At 34.8% G+C, this 23,735-nt stretch overlaps 1 long non-coding RNA gene across 3 annotated transcripts in view; it reads left to right on the top strand.

Moving 5' to 3' along the window:
* The window catches only part of LOC110597814 (uncharacterized), a 537,518-nt gene that overhangs the window by 213,777 nt on the left and 300,006 nt on the right, over positions 1-23,735 (top strand). For all 3 annotated transcript variants that reach the window (XR_013428975.1, XR_013428974.1, XR_013428973.1), the window contains exon 3: positions 2,951-2,981. This is a non-coding gene — a long non-coding RNA (uncharacterized LOC110597814). The remainder of the gene's footprint in view (positions 1-2,950; positions 2,982-23,735) is intronic.

Here is a 23,735-nt window from a genome sequence, read left to right as displayed (position 1 = left end):
CTGGGTATTTTTAAAAAGGAAGTCATCTCCCCCCACCACCACACTTTTGGCACAGTTTATCATAAGGGTTGAAAGAATAGGTTTGTTTCAGCTCCGCCATATTCAGACTGACCACAGCAAATGATGTAGCCACAGTCTGACTCTGCCTCTGTAGATTATAGATCTATATCGCCCAATGGAGGATTGAGGTAATACCTGCCAAATGTTTTAAATGGTGCCTGGCTCATGTTTAGTGATCAGTAAATATTATGTATCTAATATCCATAATAACCATAGATACTCATGGAATGTTACATTGTCCTGGTGCTGGACAAAATATAATACTGAATTTCATTTGTTAACAGACTTATTTCCTGCCTTTTGAGGTGGAGTTAGGAGCAGTTTTTTTAAATTATTATTTTTTTTAAGTGGACCTTGATAGAGACTTGATCTCATACAGGTTTTAATGTCCTCTCCTGTCTTCCTCCACCCACAGATCCATGCTCAAAAAGTAGAGTGAAGGGAAAGTTAAGAAGAGTATCTGAGTTCTTCTGATAGATAGATTATGGTCTCTTAGGAACCTAGTTTCCACCCCCCCCCCTTCGGTGATGACTCTTACCTTGTGCATCAAGAGGTGCACAGACCTAGTTGTGTCCTGTGGTCTTGCCAGTCACTGGCTCCTCCTGTGTCCACTGGAGATAGTTTCAGTCTCCTAGTCTGAGAGGTCCCAACACATCAAGCGCTACTGGAAATTCAGGACTGGGCTACTAGATCAGGGTTACCCACAAAGCCTGTCAAAATGTGTAAAGATACAAAGACAGACCCATTGTTTGATTAGGCAAAGTGTTGACAGCACTCCTAGATATGCTGTATATACAAGTAATCACCATGTACCAGCAACATGTTTCTTAAGTCTCTCAAGACTTAACTACTTTAGGAATAGGCTAGTGACCAAGAAAACAAAAGTATTATTTTTAAAATGACATTTCCTCATGGAACTTTTGACCTCATAAAATCCCGTGAAAATGTACACCAAGACCTTGCCCTTTGATTTTTCAAAGGTTGGAGAAGTAGCAATACACTTTGAAATGAATATTAAGAAAAGGTACTTGAGCTATGTGAAAAATAATAGTACTAACAGCTGATGTGTATTAGGCATTTTACTTGTGGGACACACCATGGTAGACTATTTGTGGTTCTCATCTAATTCAATCCTCTCTCTAAATCTATGCGACAGTCACATCATGGGATGAACAGTGAAGAAAAAGGATTTCCAGGATTCAAATCAAAGTATTTGGGTTCCATTGCAGTCTACGGCAGTGATGATGGAATATTTGAATGACAATGAGAATTACCTAAAACAGTTTTAAAAAACTGACATATTTCATAGTGTATCTCTATTCCAGATGTATTCAAAATCTAAACCTTAAAAAACATAAAATGGTGAGAATATAACATAGGAAATAACTTATTTTTGCAATTGTCAGTTTGGAAAGACCTTTTTAAGGGCACAAAGACTTGTAGGACATGCACACTGTATATAAACTTAAAAATGAAGTAGGAAATAAATAAATCACACAACAGAAAAATGGAAGTAGGGTATGATTGGGCAATTCATGGCTAATAGACATGAAATAAAACTAAAAATGAAAATTTAAAGTGTCCCATTTCTTACATATATGATTGTAAACTTTAAATTATGAAAAAATAGCTAGACTTGGTGGCACATACCTGTAATACCAGGAATTTGGGAGGTTGAGGCAGGAGGATCACAAGTTCAAAGCCAGCCTCAGCAATTTAGCACGGCCCTGAGTGACTTAGTGAGACCCTGTCTCAAAATTAAAAAATGAAAAGGGCTGGGGATGTGGCTCAGTGGTTAAGAGCTCCTGGATTCAATTCCTGGAACAACAACAACAACAAAAGACAAACAATATTTAGCTTTGGTGAGTTGTGTAGAAATGGTCCTTGTTGTACTTCTGTAGGTGAGAGTGGAAAATGACATAGGATTTTGGAAGGGCAACTTTTCAGTACCTTCAAAAATTTTATATGTATAGATCTTTGATACAGAAATTCCATTTCTAGACCTTTATATTGTGAAACCACTTGCATGTAACTGGAGGTAAAGTACAAGGATGTCCATAAAATACTGAATTTTTGTTTTTGTTTTTATAATAGTAAAAGCAAGAAAAAGGCTAAAATAATTTGATTATTTATGGTATGAAATACTATATGGCCATTAAAAATAATAAGGAAATAGCTTTAGATGGATCTAGATATCAAACAATATTGTATGAAGTGAAAAAGTAAAACAAAAAAATTATGACTAGCTGTGTGTAGTCTAATTTTGATATGTAAAACATACAAATTAATTAAAAATAAACACATAGAGGAACTAAAAGGATATATAAAGGGCTATATCTACAATAAGTTATTAGCTCTGTGAAGGACTGAGAATATGTATGTCAAGAGAATTTTTTCATGTTTTAAACTTGTATTGATATCTAAGGTGTTGGTTTTTAGTCTTAGGTATATATCAAATTTTCATTAAAAATTTTTAATTTGACCCCTCCCAAGTTACTAAAAATATTATTGATTTGAGAAATGTTACATAAACAGATGGATCACAGATGGTGGTTTATAGGTGATAGATTTTCTTTTAGCTTTTTCATATTTTAATTGCCAAATATTCTATAGTGTGTGCCCATTGCTCAACTCAGATGTAGTGAATAAAATTCCCAAGGATTGGGCCCCAAGGTTCTGCTCTGTAAAATGTTCCTGAGGTAGGCTCGCAGTTAGCTAGCTTTCAGAACTGCAAAGCAGACACAGCTTCATAGGAGTTCAAGGCAACATGGACCTTTGCATTTGAAGGTGCCTAGGAAGAGTGATTTCAGTTAGACTGTGCCTGAAGGTGAATTTTAGAGCACACAATTGTTGTATGAAAACTGATTCAGTGTTCTTTTTTGATTTCCAGATTGTGTCTGCTGTGGGATGCTATTTCTCTGGTAAGTTTTCCACACTTGTGGGATCTCCTATACCTCATGCTGCTATTTATATTCACTGTGTCTGGTTTGTGCTTTAATCCCAAACTCCATGCATTTAATCGTTTACAGAATAACCAGTGGGATGGTGCTTAGCAAAGACCCAAAGCTGATTCTCCATCTCTCCTTGCACCTCTCCTTATTTTCCTTTTGTTAGGAACATGCCACAGAGCTTTCAGGTTATGAGCTCTTAGAAAAAGAGACATGATTGCTTTTCATATATGGTGCCTTCTTTTCCTGTATCTATCAGTGGAAAGGAAGGGCCAGATGTGTGTGTTTTTAAAAAAGAACCTTGAATTAATCTGCATAACTTTGAACAATCATGTCTGCTTGCTTCATGTCTTTCTGACACGCCAGTATGCACACCAAATGCTTGTCCACTTAACAATGAAACACTTATTTTTGCATTTCCAGATCTATTGATATTTGCTCAGAATGCAGTTTCCCCTTGTAAGAGCTGTGGAATGGAATTCATGTCTCTTTTCTGCTCAATAGTTATGTATTATCCTGTTTTGCCTTCTGCCCCTTATGTATTTTGTTTTGAGGTCAGATTGGGGGTGGGGGTTGAACCATTATATCTTCTGATGGCTACAAAAGCTATACTCTTTGCAGGAAAATATAAAATATATATTTGTGGTTTGTCTGTATCTTGAGGATCTTCCTGACATTCCATATTTTGGAAGCTCAATGAAGCTAAAGTTCCTAGCCCTTACATTATAACATATACTCCTGGTTAAGTTTCTCTTTTTTCAAAAGTAGCTATAAGAATGGGAATTGTTATAAAGTGAGCAAAAGCTCTTTGATAATTAGGATTCATCTACAACTAGAGCATTTTATTAATTACACATTGTAATCACATGGATAGTCACAAAACCAATCGTGCAAGTCTGTATTTAGAGATTTGTAGACAGAAGACTTAACGTAAACATAGAAATGTTAAACCTACTCAACTGTGACCTGCAAAGAAGATAACAAGAAGGATTCTGTTCTCTGTATGATTTGTGAACAATGCTAAGTAAATATTCATCATTAATATATAATAACTGTTGCTTTTGGCAGTTCACTTTTCATTTAATTTGATAATGTGTCCAGTAAATGAAGTGGTACAGGCTACAGTGTTTTACCAACACAATTGCATATTTTCAATCATTGTTAAATGAAGGCAGCTCAAGGCAAAGCTTTAACCCCCACTAGTTTTTTGTGTGATAAAAAGAGAAGGCGCTATCAATCTTTATTGTCTGTCTCGCTTACTGTAATTGCATTCAATAGTCCACTGATTCTGTTGTCTGTGCTAATGTCAGGAACAGAGGAGAGCCAGATGCTCAGACTTGATCATATGCATCCAGTGGCCACTTTGATAAGTTGGCAGCAAGTCACTGGGTTTGATGATAAATTGTTAACACTATAGATTATGAACAGCTGAACACTGCAAGTGTACATGGAGGAAACTTCTTACCTTGTTTTAAATCTGGCATCATGATGCTAGCTAAAGGGCATGTCATGTATTATTCAAATGCATCTTGCACTGGAGATGTGCCAATGACTCATTGTATCCCTATGAATACTAAAAGCAACAACAACAAAAACCCACAGTGATTTGAACATGACATTAATGGTCCCAGGATTATGAAAAGCATTTTGAAATACTGTTTAATAGTTTTGATTATCTAATTCAACCAGAAGAAAGCTTCTGAGTTGTATTCACATTTAATCCACATTAAATCATGCTCTTCCTGGTCATTTCTGTTAAATTAGTCGATAATGAGGATGTTTTCTAAAAACAAACTGGTTTTTCATTAGTTAAAACCTGTGGCTGCTTTCTTGTGAAGGGACATGAATTGGAGCTGGGGCCCAAGCCATTTGTTGAAATTTTTGCCAAGATTTTGTTTCCTAAGGTTGCTGCTGCTTCTGAGAGGGATGTGGGATAGGCTATCTGTATGGAGTATACAATAGATCTTACTTCTACTGAGCCCTGTGACAGTTATAGAAGTTCAGAGTTGTGGTTCTTAAGTTATTGGACATCTATTAAAGTTGCTTTAAGAAGCTGAGATAACCATGAACTGTATAGCCATCTTGTTTTAGAGCATGCTGAGCCGTTGATCCCATTTTCAATGGAGAATTCCAAGCGAAGTTCATTGAAGACCATTTCCTTATCACTGGAGAACTTAGTCTTGAAATGTCTGATCATTACATAGTTTGGTTAGGGTGAAATAAACACATATAAGAAATACTGTTGTATTTATGGATTGAGACTAAAAAAGTTCTCTTGCCCAACTGGATTTTTTTTTATTAGTTAGTGAAAATTTTGTAATGCATTGTGTATTACCCTTTGCCTGTACTACTAGGGGATTCACAACCACCAGTCACTTTTGTAGCTGAGTTTTCAACTATGATTATTTCTTTTCCCATTTCTCCTTCATTTTTTTTTCTTGTTCTTTTATCTTGCTTTTCACATCTCTCTCTTATTGGCAGGATGGGTACATAAGGAACTGGCCAGTAGAGAAAGGAAGGGAAGAAAAATTTTACATGAAGTATTAAAGGCAGAACCCAAGGAAGGTTTAACTGTGTCACTAAGATAAAGGGCAAAGTCTGGTTCTGACCTGAGAGCGATTCTTACTAACATTGGGAAAATCATGAACACTGTAATTAGGGCCTTTCCTCATTTTAAAAAAAAAAAATGAAGTGGGTATAATAAAATTGTTGAATTCATAAGACTTTGGTAAGGATTAAATGAATTTGTCTAAAGTAAGCATTTAATAAAGTTGGCAGCTTTGATGGTGAAAACATTTTATGTGAGCTCTAGAATGTAAAGGTAGCATAATTCTTGACCCAAATGTTCGAGTTTACTTCTGAAGGCATCTGAAATTAAACCTAACTCTTAAAATAATCTCACCATGATTTGGTACATCACAACCTAAATCCTACTTTAAAACATGCTGATGTATGGGAGTCTTTGTTTCCTATTTGATTATTTGAGGTGAACTCTGTACTTTGCAAAAGGTTTTTAACTTTACAAAGTTCATCACTTTAGCAGTCTTTGAGGTATGGGATTTTTCTGTAAGAATGAATCATTAAACATTTAAATGAATACAAGATTTGCAAGAGTCCAGTGTTGGCCTAAAGTAAGATGAGGCTTCGTCAATTCAACCCATGAAAGACTTCAGCCCAGGTGGGCAGGCCCTCCTCTGGGTTTGTGATATCATTGCTAATCTTTTGCTGACTGTTCCACGCCTGCTTTCCTCAGACTCCACAGCTTCTCCTTTCCAGTTAGTCCCTGATTGGTTTCTACATTAGAGTGCCCAGGGCTTAGCTTGGGGTTCCTTGGGCTTGTTTACTTACCCTCTTTCACTTGGTGACTTCATCGGGTCCCAAGGCTTTAAATGCCATCTGTAGACTGGTGGCTGCCAAACCTCTGTCTCCAATGGGACCCCTCTCCTGCAACTACAGATTCCCACCTCCAACTGCCTATCTTACCTGAGGTGCATAATCAACATCTGAAACTTAACTTGCTTCCTAGTGCCCCTCTCCTTCCCCACTCATCCACATTTTGTTAAGTATTGCCACCACATAAACTTGCTCTCCCCGAAAACTTGGTTGTCATCCTTGATTCCTCTCTTTTCTCACCCACCACATGTATCCATTGGAAAGTCCAGCTGAGTATCTCTCTTGAATGTATTTCAGTTTGTCTGCTTCTTTCTCCATTGTAGCCTCTGTGCCTAAGCCACCCACCACTCTTGCTTGTAGCACTGCAAAGAGCCTTCTGCTGCTTCTTCTCTTGTTTTGCTTACAACCCATGCCCCATACAACACCAAAAGGGGAATATTAGAAAAACACAAATGGCTTCCATCATAATTAGGATAAACACCAGAGTTTTCATCATGTACGATGAGGTCTTACTATTCCAAAATCTTCTCTTAGGTACCCTCGATCCTGTATTGCAGACCCTCAGGTTGCTCTCACCCAGGGCTTTGCATAGATACATTGCCTACTTGGAACCCTCTTTCCCTAGGTTTTTACAGGACTGGCTGCTGCTTGTCATTTAGATCCCTGAAATGCCTTCTCACAGAGGTTTTCCCTAGGTCGACCTCACCTCGGTTTCTCCTATCCCTGCACTGTGTTTTCCTCAAAGCTTATTGCTGTCTGATTACCTTCTTCATTATTTGTTTATTTTCAGCATTCCATTATTAACCTGTGAGCTTCCTGAGGACAGAAATATTCTGATCTGGTTTACTACCCCTGAGCACTGTGTTCTGCATATTGGCTAAGACTAGGCTAGACTGGGATCATGTTCACTAGTGAGTGCTCCCACCGCTACCTACTGCTTTGGCATTACTCCCTAGTTGCTTTGCTCTTGTGTGGCTCAGTTTTCCTGTGTGAGAGCGGAGATTACATTAGTGTCTGCTTGCACCTTTGTGAGGAATAAAAGATATGAAACCTGGCAACTATGTGTGATAAGTCTGGCCTGCAATAGACTAAGTGTTTTTCTCCTCTTTTAGAATTCTTCTATATAATAGATATTCAATGAAAAGATACAAAATATTTTCACACCTTGATGAACATTTTTGAATTTTATCTAATATTGATTTACCGAAAGATCTTCTAATGAACTTGTTCTTCTCAGAAGCATGATTAAATTATTTATAGTGTTCAACACCATGACCTATTGACGGTCATGTTATTTAAATGTGTAAGTTGACATATTAAATCTTCAGACATTAGTCAATTTTTTTTCTAAATTGTCTCACTCATCATGAATAGTGAAATTACTTGGTAGTTTTCCTATATAATTTTGAAGGTTGACAACTACTTTCTTAGGTATGGTGGTATTTGGAAAAGGAAAAATATGGTTGAGCAAAATGAAAAAAAAACTAATCTGTAATTTCTAATATTTTTCTGTATGTTTGTACTTCCAGGCTTCTCTTCATACTATAATGCATATTTTAATATCAACTTTCTATGTTGATACCAAAAACAGAAACAAAGGCTTGTGGAAGGTGGTTGATGTGAGAAGTAATGCTAGGGAAATCATTAATATTGTTATTGGGAGCTGCATTCTTTTTTTAAGTTGATTTTTTTTAATGTTTGCTGAATGTATATAAAATACAATTAATCTTTAAAATTATATGCTAATTCCTTGATAAATTTATTTATTAGCTTTTCTTAGGCAGAATCTGTAGAATTTTCCTATGTATGTAGTTGTTTTGTCTGGATTAACATCATTTTACATCATTTTATTCATTTCTTTCCAATTTTGGAGTTTTTCATTCCCTCTTGTCTTATTGCACCCCAGAGAACCTCCGGTGAAATGAAGTGCTGAGAGCAGAAGAATCCGCAGAAGACTGGCTCTCAGTCTTGGGGAAAGTGTTCAACTTGTACCAGCAAATATTACGTTAATTGAGAGATTTCAGTTGATTCTGTCCATCAGATTGAGGGAGTCCCTTCTCTTTCTAGCTTTCTTTCTTTTCTTTTTCTTTCTTTTTTTTTTTTAAATCATGAATGGATTTGACATTTTGCCATTCTCCCCATTCTCCATATCTGTTGGGAAGATCCTGTGGTTTTTCTACCTTATTCTCTCAACTGAGCCCATTTTATCCCATCATCCCAGATGTGGAACACTCCTAAAAACTTAAACTGAGCAACAAATATACCACTTACGGTAACTTTGAAATAGTATGTTCATAGAATTGAAAACTTGGACTTAATGGGTTAATACAGTTCACTGACTTATTTTCAAATATGAAATCAACTTGGATATATTATTTATAATGCATCTTAACTATTTGGTTATGATTATCTTTCCAAATATAGTTTGGATTTGATTTGCTGATATTTTGTTATGGATATTTGGGTCTATATTCATAAGTAGTATCAGTGTATAGTTTTTGGTTTTGTTTTTTGATTGACTAATTGATTGCTTTTTCCTGGGAATAACCTTGCCAGGTTTTGATATTGGAGTTAAGGTGGCTCATAAGATAAGTTAGAGAGTGATCCTCTTTCTTTTATTTTTACAAAGCATTTTTATAAGATAGTTATAATTTCTCTTTTAGATGTTTGATAGTACTCACCAGTGAAACTCACTGGGTTTGAAATTTTCTTTGTAGGAAAATTTCAATAGTAAGTTAACTTTAATTAGTTAATAAAGTATCTCTGCTGATTTTCTATTTCTTCTATGTCATTTTTGGCAAATTAATAAATAATTCATTTCTTATGCTCATAAATATAAACATTTACATTTACATTTGTACATAAGATTTTCTTAGTATCCTTTTATTGTCTGTGGGATCTGTAGTGATAGCCCCACTTTGATATCCAACATTTTTAACTTCCATTATCTCAGTTTCTTGATAAGTTTTGATTCAAGTTTACGAATTAATCTTTTAAAAATCAAAATCTGTTCTTGTTTATTTTTTCTTTTGCTTGTTTCCTAATTTTTCTGCTTTTATTGTTTTTATTACCATCCATCTTCTTCATAGAAACTTAGATCACTGATTTTATAACTTTTTTGCCTTTTTCTAATATATACATATAAATCTATATATTTCACTTTAAATAATACCTTGTCTGCATCCCACAATTGTTAACTAATACCTTGTCTGCATCCCACAATTGTTGGTATGTTGAATAATCCTTAATAGCAGGTTGAATATTTTCTGGTTTCTCTATAATCTCTTCTTTCAAACATAGTTTAAATAAGTGGCTATTTAAATTTCAAATGTTTGGGAATTTTCCAGCTACTTTATTCTTATTGATTCCAGATTACAATTCCATTATCATTGGAAAATAGTATTTTATAAATAAATTTAATGCTTTAAAATTCATTTGGATTTATTTATGGCCTGTTGCATACTTGGAAAGAATGTATATTTTGTAGTTGTGGAATGTACTATTCTATAAACATCATTTAGGACAGCTGTGGAAGTATTCTATATCTCTACTGAATTTTGTCTACTTGTTTTCTTAATTTTTTGAACGATGTGCGTCAACATCTACAAGTAAGACCCTCCATTTTTCTTTTCTTCTATTTCTGTCAGTTTTAGTTTTTGGCATTTATAGCTCTGTTATTAGGTACATAAACATTTATAGTTGTCATGTCTTTCTGATAAATTATGCCTTTATTTATTTTTAAATGTCCCCTTTTATTTGTAGTAATACTTAATGATTTGAAATCTATTTTGCCTGATATTATTATAGCTACACCAACTTCCTTCTACTTAGTACTATTTGCCTGACATAATTTTTTTATCCTTTTCTTTTTTTTAGAGCATATCGTATATATATATATATATATATGTATTTGTATGCCTTGGTTACAGTTCACCCTGACAGTTTCTGCCTTTTAATTATTTGGCACACTCATACATTGCTGGTGGGACTGCAAATTGGTTGCAGCCAATATGGAAAGGAGCACGGAGATTCCTTGGAAAACTGGGAATGGAACCACAATGTGACCCAGCTGTTCCACTCCTTGGTCTATACCCAAAGGAAGGGAGGGGGATGGGGATAGGAAAGACAGTGGAATGAGATGGACATCATTATCTTAAGTACATGTATGAAGACACAAAGGATGTGACTGTACAACCAGAGATATGAAAAATTGTGCTCTATATGTGTAATATGAATTATAATGCATTCTTCTGTCATACACAACAACAACAACAACAACAAAAAGGGCTAGGGATGTGACTCAGTGGTTAAGTGCATCTGGGTTCAATCCTTGCTACCAAAACAAAACAAAAGCAAAAACAACACTTTCCCTCAAAAACAACAACAACAACAAAAAAAACTTAATGTCAACAATAAATTTAAGTAAATTATCCTACCCATCCTAAATGGCAAAATACTATTTTTCTTTGTGGAATTTTACAGGAGCTATATATATTAACCCATGACATAAGTAAAACTTGTATTTGTTTCTATCAGCTATTTCATCTAAAGCTATTTATCTGAAGTTCATGAAAGATTACTCCTGCTTTTTCTTGCATCTGCTGACAATTAGTTGACAATTATATTGAATTCTTATTTTCTTTTTATTTCATCTTTTTTATTTTTTTCCTTCAGTATTTGAGGGATTGAACCCAGGGGCACTCTATCACTGAGCTTCATCCTCATCTTTTTTTTGTGTGTGTGTGTGTGTGACAGTGTATCACTAAATTACCCAGACTGGCCTTGAACTTGCCATCTTCCTGCCTCAGCCTCCTAAATTGCTGGGATTACCACTGCACTGAGCTCAAATTCTTACTTTCATATGTGTTTTATAATGATAAAAAATGAGCTCTTATTCTTAATTTAGCCCTATCTCAGTAATCCTTTGCAATCTGGATTGAGATTGTATGTCTACAGAACATTTTTTGCATCATTTCTGCTAGATGTCCCAAGGTACAGCCTGATCTGTGCAGAGTTATTTGCTAATTTCATGGTTTAGGAATTCCAAAATCATGGGACCCAAATAATACCACATTATTTCACCATACTTCTCCAGAGAATTTTTTAAATGTTTTTTTTTACCCCACTCCCACCCCCTCCATCTGAGCTCAGAAAGAAGTTTTATCTTCTTGTATCAGTTAGCAGATTTTTTTCTGATCCTCTACTGAAGGTCTGATTTTCATTATGGTACAGGGCAGAGGTTGCCTCTGTTCCAGTCTTTTTCTTCTGAAGTTTAGGACTCTTTCTGAGAGTGGTCAAAACAAAGTTCCTGGATTAACAATGAAGAGCTCAAATGCACATTTCCATGAAACTCTTCCTAGGGTAATGCGTGAAATTTTTGCTGTGTTTTTCAGTTATTTCTTCAGTGCTGGCTCTTGTAATTTAGTTGATTTTCTTACTGAGTTATATATTAAGATGTTTTTTATATAGCATTTATCCAGCATTTCTAGACATTTTTAGCAGAGAGAAATTTTGGGTTATCTTGTCTGTCAAATTGATGGAATTGGAAGTCTCATTATGTCTTTTCTTGTAGAGTTCCTGTTTCTTCTTTTTAAATATTTGAGTTTAAAATCTTAATCAATTAAAAATAAGTGAAAGAGTGGCCAAAACTATAGCTATTGTTTAAATCTTGAGGTTTCTGATACATAATAAAGCATACTGGAAATACATGAGCTATTTTCAGTATTTCAAAATTTCTGGTCTAAATTATTTAATATGAACAAAACTGCTGTGCATGCTAAAGAGCATGCCCTATCTCTTTGCTCTTCACTAAAATCATATTATCTCAGTGTGATAACAATGACTATGTGATGTTGAAAGAAATTCTAGCTCTTAATGACATCTGAGGCTGACATTCTTGTTTCACCAACACTAATGACAGTGTTTTACATATTCCCAGTATTCATAATGGTGAGGATGTAACACAATTTCTTTCTTAATATTTCTCCAATTTTCTCACTACTTTGTTTAATAATTTAGCCTAATATTGTGTACTTGCTACTTTATTTTATTATTATTCTCTTCTTTATACTACATTCCTCTTTTTTTGACAAAAAACATCTAAATTTGTGAAAAATAAATAAACATGATACCACTGGGGAAGATGAAATTAAAATAGATAGGGTCAGTGTAAATATTTGGATGTACTGCATGTAGCTTTCTGAACCTAAAAAAGTGGGCTGGCTATCCTGATTACCAAAATTCTCTCAGGGACCTTGGACCACTTTGTTTCTATTCTAGAGCTAAATAAGGTGACAGGTTCTAATGACATTATTGTGCTACATGTCCTTGATGAAATTCTGATAGTCACACCTATGAAGAACACAAAGTATTTGCACACTGTAAGATTTTGTTCTAGAACCAGAAGGCAAAACAATGGAGGACCCTTATATAAAATCAGCCTTGATCTTAAGCATATGGATTTACTTAGCAATTAGTTCAGAGACCTGAAGTATAATTAGAAGGCTAATTTGCTAATTTGCTAATCATTTCTCTCCACTACATACATAATCGTAAAAGCGTAAGTCTTCCACTTTGGAAAGGGTCTTAAAGGTTAACTACTTTTTTGAAGGTTAAATTCCCTCTATATTTTTCCAGCCAAGTACTCTTCAAATCTGAAATTTGGTGTTTGATCCATAGCTACATAACCCAGTGATGTCAACTCTTTTGACTTTTGGAGATCAATTGCACCTTCTGGGAGAGTCAATAACCACCTTTAGTAGGATTCTTTGCCTTTCTTTCTCTGAAACTTCATGCTTCTGAATCTAAGTCAGCTGTTCCATATAGTACAGGACAGTTGGGACCCAAAGCCTAATGCTTCACTGCCTACCCCCACCACAGCTGCCAGCTTTGAGCATTTAGTTATCTCCTAATTTTATCAGAAATTTACTTTCAATCAATATTTTATTCACTTTGAATGAAATTCTAGGGAATATTCTTTTCTTGTTGCAAATAAAAATTATCTTTAAAAAAATACCTTAAATACCTGCCTACCTATACTGTCTGTCCCTACCAATTTGAAATAAATAGCTTACTAATTGGAATGTCTCACAAATTTGTGGTGAGAATTAGTAAGATATTTTAGATTATAAAAATGCTAGGAATGGAAAGTGTTATTCAGGATGGGTGAGATTTGCATAGGTGTAACCATTGCAAGGAGATCAGTTTGATAGAAGGAAGTCACTTGCTTGCATGTTAGGGAGTGACAAAGTATTATCGAGTAAATACTCTTATATTATATTCACACAAATAGAGAATCAATAGCTCAGAACAAGTTGCCAGATATCTGCCCTTTATTGCCTTGATAAGTGGACATACAAGACTAATCTACATTACTACATTCACTTTCTAAATGGAAAGCCCTCCAGAACCTTCCAACATTAAATGAGTGACTTCTGTAAGTCAGACACTGTGCTGCCCCACACAGCTGCTCCTGCAGTTTAAACAAGGACTTAGGGAAGAGACCAGTTTCTAGAATGAACTAATTTCCCTTTGCAAATTCTGGTGTTTTGTTGTTGTTGTTTGTTTTTGTTTTCCTCCCAGTACTGAGGAGATTGAACCCAGGCTGCTGCACCAGTGATCTATATCCCCAGATCCTTTTTATTTTTGAGACAGGGTCTCACTATGCTACCTGGAAACTTGCAATGCACCTTCCACAGCCTGTTCTGCAAATTGTTTTAATACAGAAAGAACAGACACTAACAAAAGTTTAAAATTGATCAATTTCTGAGTGGCACCATTGGATTTTACTACTCATGATTATTTTTATTCAGGGTTGTGCCACATTATTAATACTTGTCTCTTAACTAAAGGAGACATTTGCTTTTTTTTTTTTTTTAATTAAATTTTTCCTCCATCTCAACCGTGTTCCTCTATCCCTTGTCTGAGCTTTCCTTCTATTCATCCATCCTTTCCCTCATTTTTGATTGGTATTGATTGAAATATCTTTAGATCTTTCTTTAAAAATAGACAGTGTTTACCAGTTAATAGCCACGATAATGAAGCAAACTCTCCCCGGTTTTTGAGATGACTCAGTGTCTATGAGAATCACTGGGCTATTTTACTTCCGTTCCTTGACAGGTTTTTCATAGTTCTTTTTATAGCTAATATATTGTTCTGAAATCACATTGTCTCTATGGGGGTGGGGGGAGGAAGAGAATGAGAATATGAATATCTGGGACTCTTGCCATGCCCTGTGACAATTAAGTTTTGATAATGCAATTGGTGAGCTATTAAGAAAATGTGACTTGATAAGAAAAGGATGGATTTAAAAGAAAAGAAATATACTTGGAGGGCTGATCTTTTGGGAATCGCAAAAAATTACAGAAATACATTTAGCTTTATGTACCCATATGTTCCTGTTGGTGGCCGTTAATGTGGTTGGGGCATTGGACTATTTTTACAATATTTGGAATGTTGTCCTCAGTGAATTGCACTGACATTTTTCACAGAGATAGGGATCTGAATAAATACTGTATCTGCTCACTTATGTAGCCCTGTGTATATTTTTGATTGAAAACAATCCTGTTATAAAAAACTTGTCCATTCCACTAAATCAATTTGAGTGTATTTATAGCCATGGGAATTATTTAATGTTGTCTGATAATTTCTTGTTTTGTTTATACTGAAAAATCATTAACTAAGAAGCAGAGAAAACAAAAAAGTGGTTTGTTAAATTCATTTTACCTACTGTTCTTTCTTTTTTTTCCTGTATTTTCTTCAAATTAATCAATTAAAATGCACAGATGTTCAATTAAAACTATAAAAATTTTCCATGGCTACAGCTGTTTTGAAGCTGCATTGTTGAAAATTTAACATATCTGGTAATGATTCCCTCTCAGAAGAAATTAAATTAATGACTCTTTGCTAGATTATTTTCCATTTGATAAATTAAACAAAATTAGAAAAAAAGCCTGAGACTGACTCTGCCTGCTACATTTATTAATTAGCATGATAGACTAGCAGATATTGATATGAAAAGGCAACAAAATGGAAAATGTTTCTTATTTTTCAAGTAAAATACCTTCAGGACTGCAGTTTATCTTACAACAAATGGTTATGTGCTATAAATTATTAAAATTTCACCTGTAAATAGCAGACAAGTGACAAATTTCATCATCTCACATAATAGCGATGGCAGGGATGTGATTTTGCAAGGTTGGAATAATGCTTTTCTCCACATTTTTGTCCACCTCAGGCATGATAGCCAGTGACCCTTAAATAATAAGTAGAGAAACAGGATCATTTTTTCTCAATCATGTTGCTTAGTCTTCAGGAGAATCTGCTATGTTTTTTCTTATTCCCAACTTATGATTTAATTTTTATAAATATCTTCCTAATTTTTTTTTCCTTATGCCAAAACCAGTAGGTGAGAGAGGACGAGAGACAGACAGACAAACTTTAGTGAGTTCAAAATTAAAGGACATATCAAACAGATGGAAACTCAGGCAGTTTCATGAAACAAAATTCCTACAGCCCTGGGAAACCTCAGTCTTTGCTCTTTGGCTTTCAACTGATTGGATGAGGCCCACCCACGGTAAGGAGAAGGAAACCTGCTTTCCTTAAAGTCTGCTGATGGTAAATGTTAATCACATCTGTAAAATGCCTTCATTTAAACTGGCATTTGACCAAACAACTGGGAATCATAGCCCAGCTGAGTTGACACAAAAATGAACCATCAGATTCATTATGGAAATTTTAGAAAATAGAGATGAACTGAAAGTGGATATTAGAAAAGCACCTGTAATCAAGCTCCTCCAAGTGACCTCTGCTACTGTTTCAATGTCTATCCCTAGAGTCTTCCTCTAATGTATATATAGCTTTTATTGAGAATAAAGTGTTTATCCTATTTTAAAACACTTTATTCACTTAAGAGTATTACATACCTTCTCACTTCATTAAAATGATTTCTTTTGCAACTCATTTAATACCTGCAATATAATGAGTTGAAGGGTTTGTTGAATCCTTAGGTTTTTAATTTTATAAGGACATCGTATCTTTTCACACTTATCTTTTGAATATATTACTGCATGCACATTTGTTAGTTAAAAATATTCACATCTTAAAACTTCTGTCTTCACTGCTAAATTGCCTTCCAGAAATGTATCAGTTTATATTCCCAAAGGCAATATTCCAGAGGTCTGATTCCTCTCTCCCCTATAATATAAGGTGTTAGAAAAAAATCCAATCTGCAAGATAAAAAGACTTCTTGTTGTTTTCATTTGAATTTCTTTGATTTCTATTGATGTTGAATGAGTATCTTGTCTACTGATATTTGTAGTTCTTTGTAAATTGTTCACTTTGTCCAATTTCCAACAAAATGCTTGCTGTTTTCTTTCTCTAAAAATTGTATGCAATTTTTATGTATGTACATATGTATGATATATATAATTTTGTTTATCCTTTATTTACAGATATTTTCCCTAGTTTAATATTTGTTTTTCAATTTTGTTTAACATTTTTTGAAATACTTAACGTTTTAAATCTTTAATTCTGAGTAGCCCATTCTGTTTTTTCCATTATGTGATGATTTGGGTTGAGACCTTCCAGCTTCTCCTATTCTAGAATAATACCTCTTCTAGTGCCATTAAAGTTTCTTCCTTCCCCTATCCCTCTCTAGGTTTGAAATTCAATTTTAAGTGTGGTGTGAGGTAGGGATTATTTTTCAGAGTATAATTTTGTTTAAAATGTGACCTTTCAGTCCACCTTTATTCCTGAGAGAGACGACAAGCAGAATATTTAAAATGTTAGGAATGAGCCAGTTATAAATTTCACTTCTGATAAGCCCTATAAAGACTCAGTAGACCCAAGATGACAATGGTTCTGCCACATTGTTCTAAAAGCAGGATGAGATATAACAATTGCCTGAGGTTTCCACATGTAAGATGTATGCAGGCATGCAAGAGACAGTGCCTACAAAATGACAATCAGGATCCTGGGAACGATTTCCAGCATGGCTCTGTGATGTCACTAGTCACAGTATTTTCTAGACATGGACATTGACAATGACTGCATCTTTTATCAAGGCTCACTCTAGCTCAAGTGATACTGGACTGCAGTGTTTTAAATACAGAGTAGGTATTTATGTGTCATAAATTAATCACAACAGACTGCCTCTTGTCCATGGACATATTCTTCCAGTGACCAAATCTTGTTATTAGTGACTGGTTTGAGTTAGGAGGTTATGACATGACACATTAACATGTATCATCTGTGGTTGAATTTTAACTGTCTCTGTACTTTTTTGACCCCATAGGATAGGTCTTCTATTTGTATTTTACACAACACCAAATTATTGGATAAACCATTAATAAGCAAATACGTTGAATGAGATGATTCTTAGCCTGTCTATTTTTTGTTTTCCCTATCTTAAAAACTCTTATCACTCTTATCATCACTAAATGTGGGGCAGAAAACAGTGATGTGAAATTTCAAGCGAGCCATTTACTTATGATTTTTTTTTTGTGATTGTCAGAAATACACAGGGCTTAATAATTTGCCATTACATTTCATATGCTTGCCTATTTATTTTAGATTAGGGGGTCTTTCTGAGATTACCGTTTCAGGAAAATCTCAAAGTTGATTTTGAATGTGGCAGAATTCTTCATTAAAATTTGTTTTTTTATTTTTTTAATTGTAAATTACACTGTTTTAGACAAGATTTCTAGGAAATTGGGCTTAGTATTTTACACTTTTTTGAGCTCCCCAGAAGTTTTATACTGCCATTAAAGCTTGAGAGAATCACTAGATTACTGCATTTGGGTTTAGATTGAGTATATTTGGAAATATGTTCTCTTGAATATAACTAAAAGATATGTAAAAGTGCCTAGCATAGTGTCAGGCTCAGAGTAGGCTTTGGGTAAATGTGTGTTACTTATTTAATCTGGGTACTACAGTCCTTTAGCAAACTCATGTGTGCTTGGTCCGTCCCATATTTTTTGGTTATTTCTAAGGAAACTTCCAATTAATGACATATATTGTACAGCACCTGCTTTGTATCACTGATCTCCACAAGCTTAACATTTAGAGGACAGTGTTTATTGACTTTTCAGTGTGAACAGCTCATCATTCTGTTAAAGATTCAATATTCTGAATTTTCCAGCAACATAAACATCCACAAGTACAACTCACATTATCTCACAGAATCACCGTATATTTGCACAGCTGTTAAATGTTGTCTTAAAAAATTTTTTTGAATAGTTCAGGTGTATGGAATTATTCAAATTATGTAAATATTCAGAGGTTTATACCAAAATAAGAAGATGCCACCTTGTGGTACAAAGAAAAGATTCTTTAGTATGTATATACTATGTGGTTGACAAATCTTTTGAATAATATGTGGTTGGCAAACCTATTTGAATAAATAGGAAAAGCTGCTAAAATGCTCATGTTCACATCCAAGTGTTTTAATTCAGTAACTATGTCACAATTATAAAGATCACGTGGGGAAAATTATGTGAAAGTGTGTTGTTTTATGAAAGCAGGGGTCTATTGAGCGGTTACAATAGCCACATAGAATTAAAAGGGAACATTTCAGTGATGCTTAATATAATAAACTCAGGATACTTATTTTAAAATTACAGTCGTGTTGCATTTTTAAAAGAACGATTGCTACATTTTGTTCCTTTATGTCAAAAGTAAGTTTTTACTATGATTAAATTGGAATAAACTTAAAGGTAAATCCTATATCTGAATAACATTTATGTGTATTACAATGATGTTTTGTTAAAAAGATAAAGTTTACTTGACATGATTTATGAACTATGGCATTTACCTAGATAGATGGGTGGCTTACATCAAATTATCCTAGAAATTATGAAATCATGTACTCCACGATTTTGTGTTTTACAGGTGTGTAAACTGAGCCATAGAGAGGTTCAGTGACTTGTGCAGGAACTCCCACCTGCTGGGCAGTTGGTTTTCTTTATTTTGTGCTCCTACGTCCTCAGGCTGTATTTGAATTGGTCTCTTGTATTGAGAAGCTTTGTTTCTCAGGAAAAGAATGGAAGAGAATACATTTCTCCCCTCTGAACCTTTCATTAAATGTTTATTCTGTTGCATTTCTCCATAAGCATTTTTATATTACCATTTTCTCCTCTTATTAGAATACTTAATATAGTTCCAAATAGTGCATAATTGAAAACAGTTTATCATATCCACTTTTATTTATTGGTATAATAGTATCCCTGCGATCTGGTGGCAGGAAACTACTGCACTATTTTATTGTAATTTATCCCATTTTAAATGTTCATTTGGGTCTATGAAATTGCATAATACTTTTTAGAAATACATTTTCAGAGCACGTATTGGGAAAAAAACCCTGAATATCAGAACTGGATTAGAAAATTTGCAGAAACAACACTGTGATATCCTACATCTGAACTTAAATGTACTAATCAGCCAATCATTTCAAAGATTTTGAAAGTGTCTGCATATGTGTGTATGCACCAAAGTAATAAAAGACTTGCTGTAAACATTTGTCCATGACCAGTGGCAAAGGAAAGTACTGGCGATTTTTGTTATTGAGATTTTGCAAGAGCAAGGAAGTATATTGTGAGCAGATTTAACAGGGAAATAACACAAGATTATTTAAATGAAGTCTTGAGGAATAGAATTGAGGTAATTAGGTGGCATAGGAAGGGAGAGATACATTTTAGGCAGAAAGAATATGGGCCTTGCCTATTTCTCTGTGGGACTTTATGGTTAGAAATTTGTTTGGAAATGGGAGTCCTTCTATAAGGGTAGGATTATTGGACATCAAGTGATGGTCTGAAACTATTTAGCTCTTTTCCAAATTTAATGGGAAGTCACAGGTAACTTTTGATTAAGAAGGTAACATACATAAACTGGCATTATAGGTGAAAAGGATACAGAAAAGGGTATTGTTGTGAAAAATAGCTAAGGTGAAATATATGTGTGTTAACTTCCCTTAATTGAACAGATAATCTTTCAATTCTTAGGTATACTTTGACTTTTAAGTATCACAGAATAAAATATTTCTATTATCTTTATTTGGAAACTTTTCTCCTCTTGTGGTATTGGCCACAAAGAACTAGTGGAAAATCCATAATTCCTTTGTATCTGTTCAGCTTTTCTCCAGCACCATTTCATAGGATGACTGTCATTTTTCATATGTAGATTTATTAAACAAAGAATAGGATAAAGCCTAGGAATAGCTGCACATTCACTCACTGCAACAGTGAACATCTCATTCTTCCTGTGCTTATGGATAGTGTTAATAGGAGCTCAGTTAGCATGGCCCTGAATAGGCCTCAAGATCCTGGAGAATACCTTTCTTGAAATGTCCCTGTGATGGGCAGAACAATGGTCCCTTGAAAGGTGTTCTCTCATCCCCAGATCCTGGACGTTAGGAGAAGTAAGTTTGCAGATGAAATTGAGACTAGCAGTCACCAGGCCTGGAAACAGGAAGATTATTGTAGAGCCTCCAGACTAAACATATAAGTTATGTATTATCTGAGTGAGCCCACACGTTAAAACCATCAGTCCTTAAAAGAGGGAGACAGAAGAGGAGGTTGGAAAGAGAAAATCTGAGGAGTCACATTGGGCAAGAGACAAGGATCCTGGGCAACCAGAAGCTGGAAAACACAAGGAAACTGGTTCTCTTCTGGTAGCTTCAGAAAGGGGTGGAGCCCTCCATGCACCTAGATTTTAGCCTGGTGAGGCCTGCATCAGACTTCTGACCTACAAAACTATAAGAGAACAACAATTTTTTGGTTGTTGTGTTTAGCCCTTGAGTTTGTGGTAATTTGCCATAGTAACAATAGAAAACTAATATAGTCAAAACCAGAAAACAAAGAAATAATCTTGGTGGTGATATGGAAAAGAATCTTCCTCCTCCTGTTTCTCCTCTCCCACCCCCTGAATCTTGTAGTTACTCTGTGTGGAAGGCCTACTCTCTGTAAGGCACTCTGTTCATTGCTTTATATTATCTAGGCTCTTCAGTTTTTATTTGACCTTGTTGGTGCATGCGGTTAATGCTTTGAGGGATTTGCTCAGAGCCTTGCAGTTTTTGTGTGACAGAGGCCAGGTTTAAAGTGTTTTCTCTGCACACAAAGCCTCATCTTCATTGTAGGACTGATTGAGCAGCACTAGAACTGGAGGCTTAGCATGTGGATCAGACCACTTGGTTGGAATTCTGGCTTCTCATTTTTATGGGTTGGACAAGGGTCTGGTGCACAGTAAATCTTCAACATATCTTGGCTCTCATGATTGTTACCATTAGATTCATAGTTAGCACCACAAGAGAAATTGCTGTCATAGAAAAATGTGGTTCAAGGGACTATGACTGTGTGCATTTTATTTAGCCTAATTATAAATATAAACTTCTCAAATTTCATTTCATCCTTGAATTTTGTCTTTTGTTGAATGACTCTCCACCTCATTAAAGAGTGAGCTTGAAACTCATTAGTTCATGTATTTACTTGGCATCTACTCACATGCACACACATTTTCAAGTGATTGGGGACTCTTTCAGGCTTGATTAAAATATTTGCAGTTACAAGGCATACAGTCAGATGATTTGATCTGTATTTGATAATATGTTGAGCTTCCCCTCATGAGTTACTAGCTTACCAATTTTTAAAAAATTTCATACATGACTTCTTCAAATGAAAGGAAACTCTGCCTTTAGACTAGACAGCTCAATCTACATTATTAACTATTAAATTCTCATGTTACCATTATTTTAATTATAATAGTTGAATTCTCCATGTTCTCAAACTCTTCATGATCTGTTCAAGGCTGAGAAAGTTGTGTTTAACTCTATCATGACACCTTGGTTTCTCTCCATATTATCATTTCTTATGTCCTTGCCAATTTTGGCTTAATGTAGCTGAATGTTGCATTATTTGACTAATAAGTTTCACACTGCTATCATATCTTCATTGTTATAACTTTCCCCAATATAAGATCAGCTCTCTTTTATCCCATTTCATGTTTTTTATCTTAAATTGTACATTGTCCAAAGTTAATATTGTCACCTCTACTTAAATTTAATTTCTATTTGCTTGAGAAATCTCTACTCATTCTTTTATTTTTAACATATACATGTACTTCCAAATTAAAGCTATCATAGCAGTAGCACATAGGGTTTGTCTTCCGACTCAATCTGGTAGTCCTCTAGCTATTTCCGACTTTTTCTAAACTGATAAATTTAGTCTTGTCTCTTTATTTTTGTGGTTATCTCCCTCTTTATGTTTTCTTTACTTTCCTTCCATTTTTTTTGTTTTTAAAACATCTTTTTCCTGATTTTTGTTTTGTTTTGTTTCAATGGACTATGCTTTCGTCTTCTCTAGTGATTAGAAAAGTAAGCATCTTCATAGTTTTCTTACTCATTTTTTAAATGAGTAAAAAGCCTCTCTTTTTGTGATATGAAAGTTAAAACCAAAAGAAGGCATTTTCTCTATACCTAAGGAAATGTGTTTCCATTTCCCCCCCTTCCATTTATTCTTATCATTTATTCTTATCTGGTCTCAGATGGATAATAAAATCATTTTTTGCTTCTGACCTATCCTTTTACAAGAATTACTGACATTTGCATTCAGATTTGAAAATATATTTACAAAGTTTAGTCCTAACACTTATGTGTAATAATTTCATGGTTATCACTAGGTATTATATTCTGGCTTTCTTATTTTTCTAGTTTTTCATTTTAATTCTAGTTTTAGTAGTCTTTTTCATCCCAATCTATTTTCCTTTCACCTCAAATTGGTCTTTCTTTATGGAACGCTGAGGGTACCACCTTTCTGAAGTTTTTTTTTTCTTTTTGTTTGGCCATGTTGAACCATAGTTGCTTGATGCTTATGTGCATTCAGTCAATGAGAACTTTCTTCAAAATCTTTATTTTTCATTTTTCCTCTTGGCACTTTTCTCCACATACTATCTAGTAAGCCAATATGTCCGTTGTCCTTGCCAACTATCTACCCAAATTGATGGACTGAATTGAAACTACAGCCTTTTAGATATAGTGAGAGCAGTACTTGGATAGAAGCCAGGGCCTCTGCATGCCAGTAAGATGCTCTACTACTGAGCTACTTCCCCAGGTGCCCCCTCCCCCATTCTGTGGTGCCAGAGATCAGTTTTAGGGTCTTGTGCATGCTAGGCAAGCACCCTACCACTGAGCTACTCCCCCAGGCTCCAGTACATCACATTGTCAGCTTTCTCCCCTCTTTTGTGGATATACCATCTCCCCAGATGTAATGTGCTGTAATTATTCCCTCAGCCTTTTTTTTTCCTCAGCTATGATTTTCCAGGAGTGTTTATATCTGAATAACATAG

Source organism: Ictidomys tridecemlineatus, chromosome 12 (assembly GCF_052094955.1).
Source record: "Ictidomys tridecemlineatus isolate mIctTri1 chromosome 12, mIctTri1.hap1, whole genome shotgun sequence".
In the NCBI taxonomy this organism is placed as follows: domain Eukaryota; kingdom Metazoa; phylum Chordata; class Mammalia; order Rodentia; family Sciuridae; genus Ictidomys; species Ictidomys tridecemlineatus.
This window is presented reverse-complemented; position numbering and strand designations above follow the sequence as displayed.